This window comes from Vombatus ursinus, unplaced genomic scaffold (assembly GCF_900497805.2).
Source record: "Vombatus ursinus unplaced genomic scaffold, bare-nosed wombat genome assembly UNPS02015404.1, whole genome shotgun sequence".
Taxonomy (NCBI): Eukaryota; Metazoa; Chordata; class Mammalia; order Diprotodontia; family Vombatidae; genus Vombatus; species Vombatus ursinus.
In genome coordinates, this window is record NW_020955182.1 from 2219636 (window position 1) to 2231495 (window position 11860).

Below are 11860 nucleotides of genomic sequence, written 5' to 3' on the forward strand. Positions count from 1 at the left end.
ATCTATCTATCTATCTATCTATCTATCTATCTATCTATCTATCTATCTATCTATCTGTCTATCTGTCTATGTGTCTATCTATGTGTCTATCTATCTATCTATCTGTCTGTCTGTCTGCCTGCCTGCCTGCCTGTCTGTCTATCCATGTGTCTATCCATCTTCAGCCCTAGTTTCTTTCCTAAGCCCCAGTCCTGCATCACCAACTTCTACTAGACATTTCAGCCTGGATGTTCCATGGGCATCTTGAACTCAACATGTAAAAAACAGAATAACAACCCAGAACTCATTATTTTTCTCTCCAAACTCTCCTCTTGTGAATTTCTCCCTTACTATCTAGGGCACGGCTATTCTCCCAGATTCCTCAGCCCTCATCACCTCTCACCCAAACTATTTCAATAACCTACTAACTGGTCTCCTTCCTGCAAGTTTCTTCCCATGTCAGTCCATCCTCCACACATCCACCAAAGTGCTTTTACTAAAATATGGGTTTGACTACGCCACTTTCCGCCACTTAATCAACTTTAGTGGCTCTCTGTTATTTCCAGGATCAAATAGAAAATTCTCCAGTTGGCGTTTAAGACTATTCACAAGCTGCCTCCTTTCCACCCTTCTATTCTCCTCACACTTTGTTCCCCTCCACACTCGCTGCTGGTCTGTGATATCAGCCCTCTTCTATTCCTAGCACACTACACTCCTTCCGTCTCAGGGTTTTTGCACTGGTAATCTCCCGTACCTGGAATGCCCTTCCTCCTCACCTCTGCCTCAGCTCCCCACAGCTACTTTCAAGAGTCCACTCAATCATCTCCTCCTTTCCGGGTCTTCCCAGACACTTGAGTTATCCCTTCTACTCTGTATGTACCTTGTATGGACCTGTTTTCGTGTGACTTCCCCTGGGAGACTGTAAGTTCCCTGAGGGCAGGGACTGTCTGCTTCTCCTTGTTAGCCCTAGTGCATAGCATAGTGTAGTGTAGGGCTTAGTCTGGCATATAAGTGCTTAAGAAATGTTTGCTGATTGATATTCACTACCGAATGTCTTCTATCATTTTGTGTCTGACACAGCAATTAGGCTATTGCCTTGCATATCCTCTGTCCTCAGTAAGTGTTTATTGATTACTAATTGATTGATTCTGCTGAGCTGCACTCAGTAGCAGGTGTCTGACCAGTGGAGGTCAGGGAAGGAGCAGGCTGGGACCCTCCCCCTGCTCTGCCCCTGCCGCTGCTCCTCTGGTAGGACTCTGTCATCGGGGCCTGCTTTCCTTTCCTCTGCCTTCACGCCCCCCTCTCCCCTTCCATCTGCCCCCCGTGCTCCGATCTCTTTTCAGCGTGGTCCCAGCCCTCTGAGTTTTCCTCCTGCTCAGTCCCCTGGAGCCCTTCTCTGCTGGCAACAAACTCTTCTTCATCCGAGACCTCCTCCCATTCTTTGCCTTCACTTGTTCCAGGTACTCTGTGATCCTGAGACGCTAATCTTCCCCAGCCCGACTCGCGATTCTCCCTCTTCACGTCTGCCTCCTGGCTTCCTTCGGGACTCAGCTCACATCCTACCTTCTGCAAGAGGCCTTTCCCAGGCTCCCCTCTGCCCCACCGCCAGTGCCTTCTCTCTGAGATTACCTCCTATCTTCTCCACAAATATGGAGCTCAGCACAGCACATAGTAGGTGCTTAATACACTCATTGATTGATTGTATGCAGATAATTGTTTGCCCCATTGGAATGTGTGCTCCTTGAGAAGGGGGACTGTGTTTTTGCCTGTTTTTGAATCACCAGCACTTAGCACAGACCTGACACATAGTATAAGTGTTTGTTGACTGACTGACTGACTGACTGCTCCTTGCTCCCCAGAGCCACCTTCAGACCTTTGCCTGGTCGCTGTCACTCAGCAATGCCCTCTTCTCCTTTTGGCTTTGCTCGGTCTCGTTCAGGTCCCTGTGGCTGTCATGTATGGATCTCCAGGTCGCTCTTTCTCTGCCCCCAGTCAATCTGGTATCTGGTTCACAGTTTTGGTTATTTCTCTTCTCCACTCCAGCCTCTGCCTCATTTGAACACGTGGGCATCCCGGTTCTTCAGCCTTCTTAATTCCCAGGACCTTGGTTTTCAATCTACTTCAACCATGCCCAGGAACGATCGTCCACCATTCTTCTTCCCTCTGCTCTCCTGACTGATTTGGCTCAGGATTCTTGGTTATGGTTTGGATTCTACTCCAGCAGCGGCTCCACAGGGAGCCTAATTAGACTTAGCTTTCTGAAATTAGCAGGGCCAATCAGACTTTCAAAGGGCATTGGTAGCCATGCAAATGCAATGGGATTTATTTTCTGCGGCTCCCTTTAAACCAATGCCAGGAAGGTATTTGGGCTTTCTATTTTCTTTGCTTTTCTATTTTTTTTCCAGAGTTGGGCTAAGGATTTTAGCTTTCTGTTTTAATTATTGCAGAAGACTCAACCAGACCCATGTCTGACTGTTTGCTTTGATGATAAATGGAGAAGTATGTTGTTGGGAAAAGTCCGTTGTCCTGAGAGTCAAGAGACCGAGGTTTTTATTCCAGCTCTAACACAAAAGCTATGTGGCCTTGGGTGAGTTACTTCAACTTTCTAAGCTTCAGTTTCCTCATCTGTAAAATGGGGATAACAAAGCTTACACTACCTACTTTATGGGGTTGCTGTGAGAAAACTGCTTTTTTCGCTTTAAAGCAGGGCAGTATCAAGTCAACAGGATCTGTTGAGCGCCTACTACATATGTCAAGCAGGGCAGCTAGGTGGCTCAGTGGATAGAGTGCTGGAGTCAGGAAGACCCATCTTTTTGAGGCCCCAGACACTTAGTAGCTGTGTGACCTTGGGCAAGTCATTTCACCCTGTTTAGCTCCGTTTCCTCCTCTGTAAAATGAGCTGGAGAAGGAAATGTTGAACCCCTCCAGTATCTCTGCCAAGGAAACCCCAAATGGGGTCACAAAGAGTTGCACATGACTGAATGTGCCAGGCACTGTGCTAAGCACTGGTAATACAAAGACAGAAACAGTCCCAGCCCTCAGGGAGCTCACAGTCTACTGGGGAGACAGTTACAAACATTGACGCATGCACAGAAGATCTCTACAGAGTCAGTGGAATGCTAGCAGGATGGTAGAAAGATCATCAGCTGGAGAGTTAGAAGACCTGGACTTTGGTCTCGGCTTTACCACTGACTCACTGAGTGAGCTGGGGCTCATCCCTTAACTTCTGGGACCTGGCTTCCTCGCCTGCTAAACGAGGGCATTGGTCGAAGTGACCTCTACGGTCTCTTCCAGCTTCTTAGGAAGAAGAAAACATGAAAAGGAGTGTCGGGGGTGGCCAGTGGCTGGAGCACTGGATTTGGAGTTAGGGCAGTTGGGTTTGAATCAGGGCTGTACTGGAGCCAGCTCAAACTGGCTCAGGTGAGCTGCTTGTTAAATTGCCAGTGGGTACATTTACACTTTGGACATTTACAAATCAATTCTGGAGCTATTGTTTTGGTGATTGCCTAGAATTAAGAAAGTGGTGGAGAACATGTTAATAATACAGAGTCAATTTAAAAGGGTGTCCTACCTTTCTGAGAGCTGGTTGTTAAACATACAACAATACACTCCTGCTTTGAAACTTGGCACTGTTATTTCCTTTTCTCTCTCTTATTCTCAATTCCTTCACCTGTAAAGTGATAAAGTCAGACTCAGCAAACTTTAACATCCTTTCCAGTTTTAATTCCTAGGATTCTCTTATTTTGACCTGGCCTGCAAAAAATCCACTTCAAATGCACCCTTGCTGTAAATTAAAAATGGATCAAAAGGTAATAGGATGTGTCTCTCTATGCCTACTGTTGCAAAAAACACTTCATCACAGATTGCAGAAGCTCTGTGAGGCAGAGAACTTCCCTTTCTTTTCTCCCAAAGCAGAAACAGCGAACAAAAGTCCTCTGGGTAATACAAATGACTGAACATTGTCCGAGTATGCTATAGTAAAATGCTTAAGAAAAAAATAAAACTCAGAAGCTCGACTGTGGCAGCCTACCTCAGGGAAATCCCTAACTGGAGGAAATCGTGCATCTTTTCCCCTCATATTTGAGGAGCCGCAAGTTTGAAGGAAATATCTGTCTTCTGCCTAACTTACCTATAAGGTTGTCATAACTCTGTGTAGTGAAATGTCATCTCCTTGAAGGTGGGGTTATTTGGTCATTGTTTACCCAGCACCTAGCACATAGCAGGGCTTTACTAAAGTTTCTTGAATTAAATCAAGTACATATGGAAATGAGCTTCCCTAAATACAGCTGCCCTCAGTTGGATCAAGGCAGACTAAAGCCCAGGACTGGGAAACTGGGTTCTAGTCTCAGCTCTGCAATAACTTGCTGGTGACCTTGGTCATTGTCATTCCAACTTGAAGTCTCTGTTTACTCACCTATATAATGGGGATAATAACAACCTGCTCTGATGAGCTTGCAGGGTTTTTGAGAGGATAAAATAAGATTAGGGCACCTCTATGATGCCACGGACAGAGCACAGTGAATAGAGCATGGGGCCTGGAATCAGGAAGACCACCACCACCATAACATCTATAAACTCTTTAGTGGCCCACCATGTTGGTTTTCCATCTCTTAACTGGCCTACGGCCGTCGCTAGGGCCCTTACAGGTAAGAGGTCACCTTCTTTAGACATACCTTACCCATATCCATCACTCTGCTCTCCAGACCTACCATTTCATGCCCAGCCACGGGGCCACAGTCTTCCCTCTATATCACTTCCACCTGAAGCTCTAGAGATACTAATCAAGGCAATTCTTAGGAAGGTCCTGTCAATCAACTGCCTTGTGATTCCACTCATCTTTCCAGACTTCCCAGACCAAAACACCCCCTCCCTCACCACCACAACCCATATATGTTGTTTTTCCCTATTAGAATATAAGGCCCTTGAGGTCAGGAATTGTCTTGCTTTCTTATTTGTATGTCTATCACTTGGCACAGTGCCTAGGGCACGATAAGCACTTAATAAATGCTTTTTCAATCATTCCTTTATTCAATGCATGTAAAATACTTTGCAATCTTTAAATGCTATATAAATGTAAGTTATTATTATTATTGCTACTACCACTACGACTACCACCACTACTACTACTACTACTACTACTACTACTACTACTACTACTACTGCTACTGCTGCTGCTGCTGCTGTTGCTGCTGTTACTGCTGCTGCTACTACTAGTGGTGGTGGGCAGCGAGGTGGTGCAGTGAATAGAACCCTGGATCTACAGTCAGGAAGACTCATCTTCCTGAGTTCAGATCTGGCCTCAGACACTTGCTAGCTGTGTGACCCTGGGCAAGTCACTTCACTCTACCTCAGTTGCCTCCTCTGTAAAATGAGCTGGAGAAGGAAATGGCAAACCACTCTAGTATCTTTGCCAAGAAAACCCCAAATGGGGTCACAAAGAGCTGGACGTGACTCAACAACAAAGGTAGAAGTGGTAGTGGTGGTATCATTGTACGAGGCAATATGGCTTAGTGAGTAGACTGCTGGCTTTGTAGTCAAGAAAGTCCCAGTTCAAATTCTGTATCTGACCAACACTTAGCTGTGTGGCAGTGATGAGCAACTCAAGCTCCCAATGTCTTTGGCATCTCTCTAAGACTGTAAATTACACACCAGGTACCCATCTGTACTGGTACAAAGCAGTTTCTATACTGGGAGTTTCCCATTAAGATGAAATCACATGTGTCTGGGGGCACTTCCCTCCCTCCCCGCCAAGACTGAAAGAAACATGTCCATGCCTTAGGAGAATGCCAGGGATCTGAGCTGCTGAAATTTGTGGGAAAGTTCAGGGGCTTTTCCTTTTAGGGGTCCAGATCCCAAAGACATAGTCTTTTCCTTTTAGAGGTTCAGATCCATGACCTCATCCCTTATATACATATCTAGACCTTCCTGTGATTATTATTAATAATAATAAAAATCAATCAATTAATAAACATTTATTAAGTGCCTACTATGTGCTAGGCCCTGTGCCAAGTGCTGGGGATACAAATTGTCAAAATACAGGTTCTGCCCTCAAGGAGCTTACAATCTAATGGGGGAGACAACATACAAACAAAATATCTACAAAGCAAGCCATGTGCAGAAAAAATAGGAAATGATGAACAGAGGGAAGGCACTAGGATGAAGAGGGTTTGGGAGAGGCACAATGAATGGAGGCCAAATGCACAATAACGGGACTTTCATTCCTGTCCCAAAGGGTGGAAGGTCATGGATGAGATTTAGCCACCCTCAGCGGCTTGGTTTCTGGCCCATGATGTGGGCGCCACTGAGTTAAAAGGCCTGAGGACATGTTTGCAGAGTGGCCTGTGAGCCGTGATGACATGGGCCTTTATCTCTCAGAGGAATGACCGCATTGGAGACTGTGTTCTGGACCCCACGACTAAAAATAATATTCATCTTTCTGGCCATTTTGTTCTCAGCAGGGAAATCAGCATAATTGCCCCTTTCCTTGTAGGACAAGGCTCCAGTCAGTGCTCGGGGGCGTTGAGTACAATCCTCCCATTCAAAACCATTTCACACGCTCTTCCCTCCCTCAGCTTGGGCCTCTCCCCAAGTGCCTTTTCATGTTGTTTGAGATGGAACAGGACACAGAGTGGGGTGTTGTCTCTGGTGTCCCAGGGCAGTCTTGTTTTTGTAACCCACGCACCTTAAAACGGGTCTTTGGGGATGGGGGCTATTTGGGTTCTGGCCAGTCAGAGAGGGTTGCCTTCCTTCACTGTCAATATGTAAGCCGAATATAATCACAGTCAGGCTAAATTAAAGTCTTTCAGTGCATAATCAAATCTGGCTAAAGTCACAAGTGAAAATGAGGCTGGCGGTTTCAGCAGAGTCCCCCATGAGTGTTTGTCTGCATTATAAAAACTGCCAGATAATTTGTCAGCGTTGGCTGCCTTGGCTCAGAGGACCGGGACTGGACAGCACAGAGCCCGGGAAGAGGAGGATGGAGCGGGTTATGGGGGAGGAGGAGGGGAAAAGAGGCAGAGCAGCTTCTGCGGTGGCTTCTTTCTGAATGTCCATTCCAGGCTGGGCAGCTGGGCGTGTCTTTCTCCAAAACCTAATTGTCTCCATTTTCTATGGAAGGGAAAGGAGTGGTAGAGAGAGTGAGGATACTCACTGCTCTATTGAATCTGTGATCTCATCCTTCCATTTATCCATCCATCCATCTATCTATCTATCTCTCTATCATCTCTCTATCATCTATCTATCCTCTATCTATCATCTATTTATCATCTATCATCTATCTATCATCTATCTATCTATCATCTATCATCTATCTACCATCTATCATCTATCTATCAATCAATCTATCTATCCATCCATCCATCCATCCATCTATCTATCTATCTATCTATCTATCTATCTATCTATCTATCATCTATCTATCATCTATCTATCATCTATCTATCTCACCTTCCTTTCCAAATTTAACCCTCCACAGGGGACAGCATTGTGAACTCCCCTTCACAGTGAGCCTTCCCTGAAATCAGCAAAGTCGATCAACGTACCAACCACATCTAATTGCAAATATAACATTCCCTAGCTCTAGACCCCCGACTCTGCAAGGAATGGAGGAAGGTGCTTTGATCCTTCTCCAAAGCTAGGCTTGGTCATTATAATTACACAGAATCCAATTTCCTTGTTTTCTATTGTTCTGTCCATTTACACTGCTGGAATCATTGTTGAGTGTTCTTGTGGTTCTGTTCATTTCCCTTTGCATTAGTTCATAATAAATCTTCCTATGCTTCTCTGAATTCTCCATACTTATTATGTGTTATGGTGCAATAACATATTGTACTCATATACCACCATTCATTTGGCCATGCTCTAATTGATTGGCATTGACTTTGTTTCTAATTATTTGCTGCCACAAAAAGTGCTGATAGGAGTAGCAATAGGGACTGAACCTGTGATTTCAATGATATAAATAACTCTAGGATGAGGAAAGTCCCCCTACTAAAGCAGGTCAGTAGCTTGTCTGCATTGAGAGGGTAAGTGACTTGCCAGGGTCACCCAGTCAATATGGTGTCAGATGTGGGCCTTGAATCCCTATCTTCTTGGTTCCAAGGTGAGTTCTCTATTCACTTTGCCATATTGTTTCTCATGCTATTATGAATAGTTTTTTACTTTCTTGGTGACATATGCAGTATAGCTCAAGACAGCAAGGTATAAGGGAAAATACATAAGATTTGGAGTTAGAAAAGACCTCAGGTTCAAATCTTGTTTCAGATGTTTATAACCTTTATAATCCTGGGCAAGTTACTTAATGTCCCTATGCCTCACTTTCCTCATTTGTAAAATGAAGGGCTTCTACTTGGTATCCTCTGTGGTCTCTTCTAGAACTAAATATATGATCCAGTAATTCTATGAATAGCCATAGGATCTTTGGGTCAAAACTCATGGGTATTTTAGTCACTTTCTTAGCATAATCCCTAATTGCTTTCTAGAATGGCTACCAGGGGTGGGGAAGCTGTGGCCTTGAGGCTGCATGTTCCCTATTCCTGGGCTAGACCAACTCACAGCTACACTGATAGTGTATTAGTGTGTCTCTCTTTTTATAACCCTGCCACCACTGACCATTCTTATCTTTTGTTATCTTTGCCAATTTGCAGAGCGTAGGGTGAAACTTCAGAGTTGTTTTGATTTGTATTTCTCTTATTATTAGTGATTTGGAGACCCTTTTCTATGATTGTTAATCATTTTCAGTTCTTCTTTTGAGAACTCATTCTTCAATGTATGCTGCAATTCTCGTCCGTGTCGTCCCACAAGTTCAGCAGAGGTGGTCCACCTAATGTTCTGGGGGCCTTCCTTGCACCATCTTGACAATGAAGCATGTGAGTTGTTCATCAGCTATCCTTTACTTTTACCCCTTGACCAGGGGCAAGGGACAGTTACAGTCTTTCTTAGAGATCAGAAAGTCAAGGTATTAATCCTACTTTAGATTCTTTCTGAACTGAAGTAAGAACTTCATCAAATCACCACCATCCCTCAGCTGAAACTCCAGGTGTCTGTGCCTGGGATAATCACAGAGACTCCCACTCCATCTTCTTACCCAGCCACACAAAGAAGACACTGTGGGTGAGGGAGACATATTAACTTAGGTGGAGGAAGAGATTCCTCACAATCCTAGCAATCCACACATGGGGCTGGCTGCCTGCCTCTCAGGAAGTGTCTTCTCAGACACTCACGGTATCCCAGTAGGGGCTGGATGTGAATCTTTGTGAATAGGCATTTTATTGATTTTCTATCGGGATTCTCAAAACTTAGAGTAGTGGTTTGCACGTGGTAAGCACTTACATTCTTTTTTCATTCATTCCTTCAGGATGTTATATAGGCAGATATGGCGTAGTAGACGAGGGCCAGACGTGGCAGTAGGAAGGCCTGGGTCTGACCCTTTATCAGATACATGCTGTGTGGCCCTGGGTACCTCTCTGAGCCTCAGTTTCATCTCTAAAATGGGCATAATAATATTGTATCAAGATCAGATAAAATAGTACATTTCAAGCACTGAAAGTACAATAAACATGTCAGTTATTATTAAAAATATATTCTTTTGTTGGGCTGGAAGTTGGAGTAGATGACCTATCAATCTCTTCCTAGACCACAGTCACTCTGAATTCTTTTTTTCATTTTTTAAAAAATTTTTTTCTTTTTTTCTTTTTTAATTTTTTAAATTTTTATTTATTTACTTTATTATTATTATTATTATTTGCTCTGAATTCTTTAGAAGAAGGTTGGTGCAATGGGAAGTACTTGTATTCTGCAACATCAAAGAGGGCTTCCCAGACTGGCATTTAAAAATATTCCCCGAAATGGGATCATTACCTTCCTAGTCTGAGTAAACACAGGCACGTTTGGACTCAATCATGCCCCGTTCAGCCTTGTCAGTCAACCAAAGGGAAAAGGAAACTATGTTTTCTGGTCTAAAAGTAAAAGAAAATACACTCTTACCCACCCCCCACCCCCCACCCCCAACAAATCACAAAGATCAGCTTTCAGCTGCTGTATTTCCTATTCTGAAAGTTGCTATCTGGAGGGCTTGGTATTTATAGTAACAGGGCACCAAAGGGTTGCTCCCTCCCTCCAGTTGTTTTTGGATCATATTTTAATTGACATCTTTGATTTTTATATTGTCTTCATTTCTGAATGTGTCCCTCCCCTACCCAATAACAAAAATTAAACAAGGAAGAGGCAGAAAAGAATTCAGCAGAACCAACCAGTGCATCTATTGGGTCTGAGGGCACATGCATCTCACACCCTTTGTCACCCTTGGAAGAGAGGGACAAAGTGTGTGGTTGTTGTTAAAGAGCTAAAAGTAGAAGACCTCAGTAGCTATTCAGTCTAACTCCCTGTTTTACAGATAAGGATCTGGGGCCCCCGGAGATATAGTGACTTGTCCAAGGTCATCCGTGTACTAAGTAGTAAAGGCAGGTTCCAATCTCAGGTCCTCTGATTTGTAGCATTAATGCTTTTGTCCTAGACTGCCTGTCTCTCCTCCCCCCTTTATGCCTGGGGGGCATAACTGAGGCTCCAGCCAGCTCCTGGTGATCCAGTGGCCCCTCTGGATCCAGGCAGGTTGGCTGACCGTGCTGGGAGTGTGTAAGCAAGCAGGGCAGCCTCAGTCCAGATCCTGTGGTCTTTGACCTGTCACTACTGAAGGCCTGGGAGGTAGTTTAGAGCGCAGGGATGGCTGAAGCAACCCATACAATTCCTCAGGATGAAATATCTCTCCAGTGGGTAATTCCAGCCTCATTTGAGTGATTTTCTTTTCACTGAATCATTTATTCCTGGTGTCAGGAAGGCATAGGGCAGCTTTTCCCACCGGCTTTCAATGAGCACGGTGTCATTGATTCCTCTGCTCCCACCCCAGGAAATCTGCTGGAGCAGCAAGTCTGTGTCAGCCAGGAGGGGGAGGGGAGGCAAATGGGGGAAGGGAATAAGGCAGGGGGGTGGGGGGAGAGAGGAGAAGGAGAGGAAGAGAGATGAGAAGGTAGGAGAGAAGGGGGGAGGGAGATAGGGAAAGGAGAGGAGCAGAGAGGAAAAGGGAGGCAGACGTAAAGGAGAGGAGGGAGACAAAAAGAGAGGAAGGTGTTTAAGAGGGGAGATAAAGGAGGAGAGTGGGGGGAAAGGAGACAATGGGAGGGTGGAGAGATGGGGACACAGAGGGAAGGAAGGGAAAGAAGAGAGAGAGAGAGAGAGAGAGGAAGAGAAGGAAGGAGAGAGAAGAAGAGAGAAAAACAGAGAGGAAGAGAGAGAAGGAGAAGGAGAGAGAAGAAGAGAGGGGAGGAGAGGGAGAGAGGGAGGAAGAGAGAGAGAAAGAGAGAGGGGAGGGGAAGAAGGGACAGAGGAAGGAAGGGAAACAGAGGTCATGGGAGCATAGATGTAGGGCTGGAAAGGCCACGCCTCAAGGCCATCTAGGAAACTGAAATCTGGTGACTAAATAATTTGCCCAAGAACACACAAATACTAAGTATCAGAGGTGGTTTTGAACTCAGGAGAAGGGAAAAAGGAAGACAGGAGAAAAGCAGAGAAAAGGAAGAGGTAGGGAAATGTGGAAGTAATCATGCTGTGGGCCGGGTGCAGGCAAGCCAGAAATGGGCAGGAGCCCTGGCCATTCTCTGCTGGCATAGCCCCGCAGCTGTAATAGCTGGAGGATGCCCAAGACTGGCAGAGAAGTTCTGTGGAGCTAGAGCAGTAGACTTAGCGTAAGCTGGGGTTTGAATCTCAACTTGGCCTGTCATGTTTTGTATCTTTGTATCATGTGGTACCGGACACAAAGTAAGTGCTTCATAAATTGTTTTTCCTCTCCTCTCCTCTCCTCTCCTCTCCTCTCCTCTCCTCTCCTCTC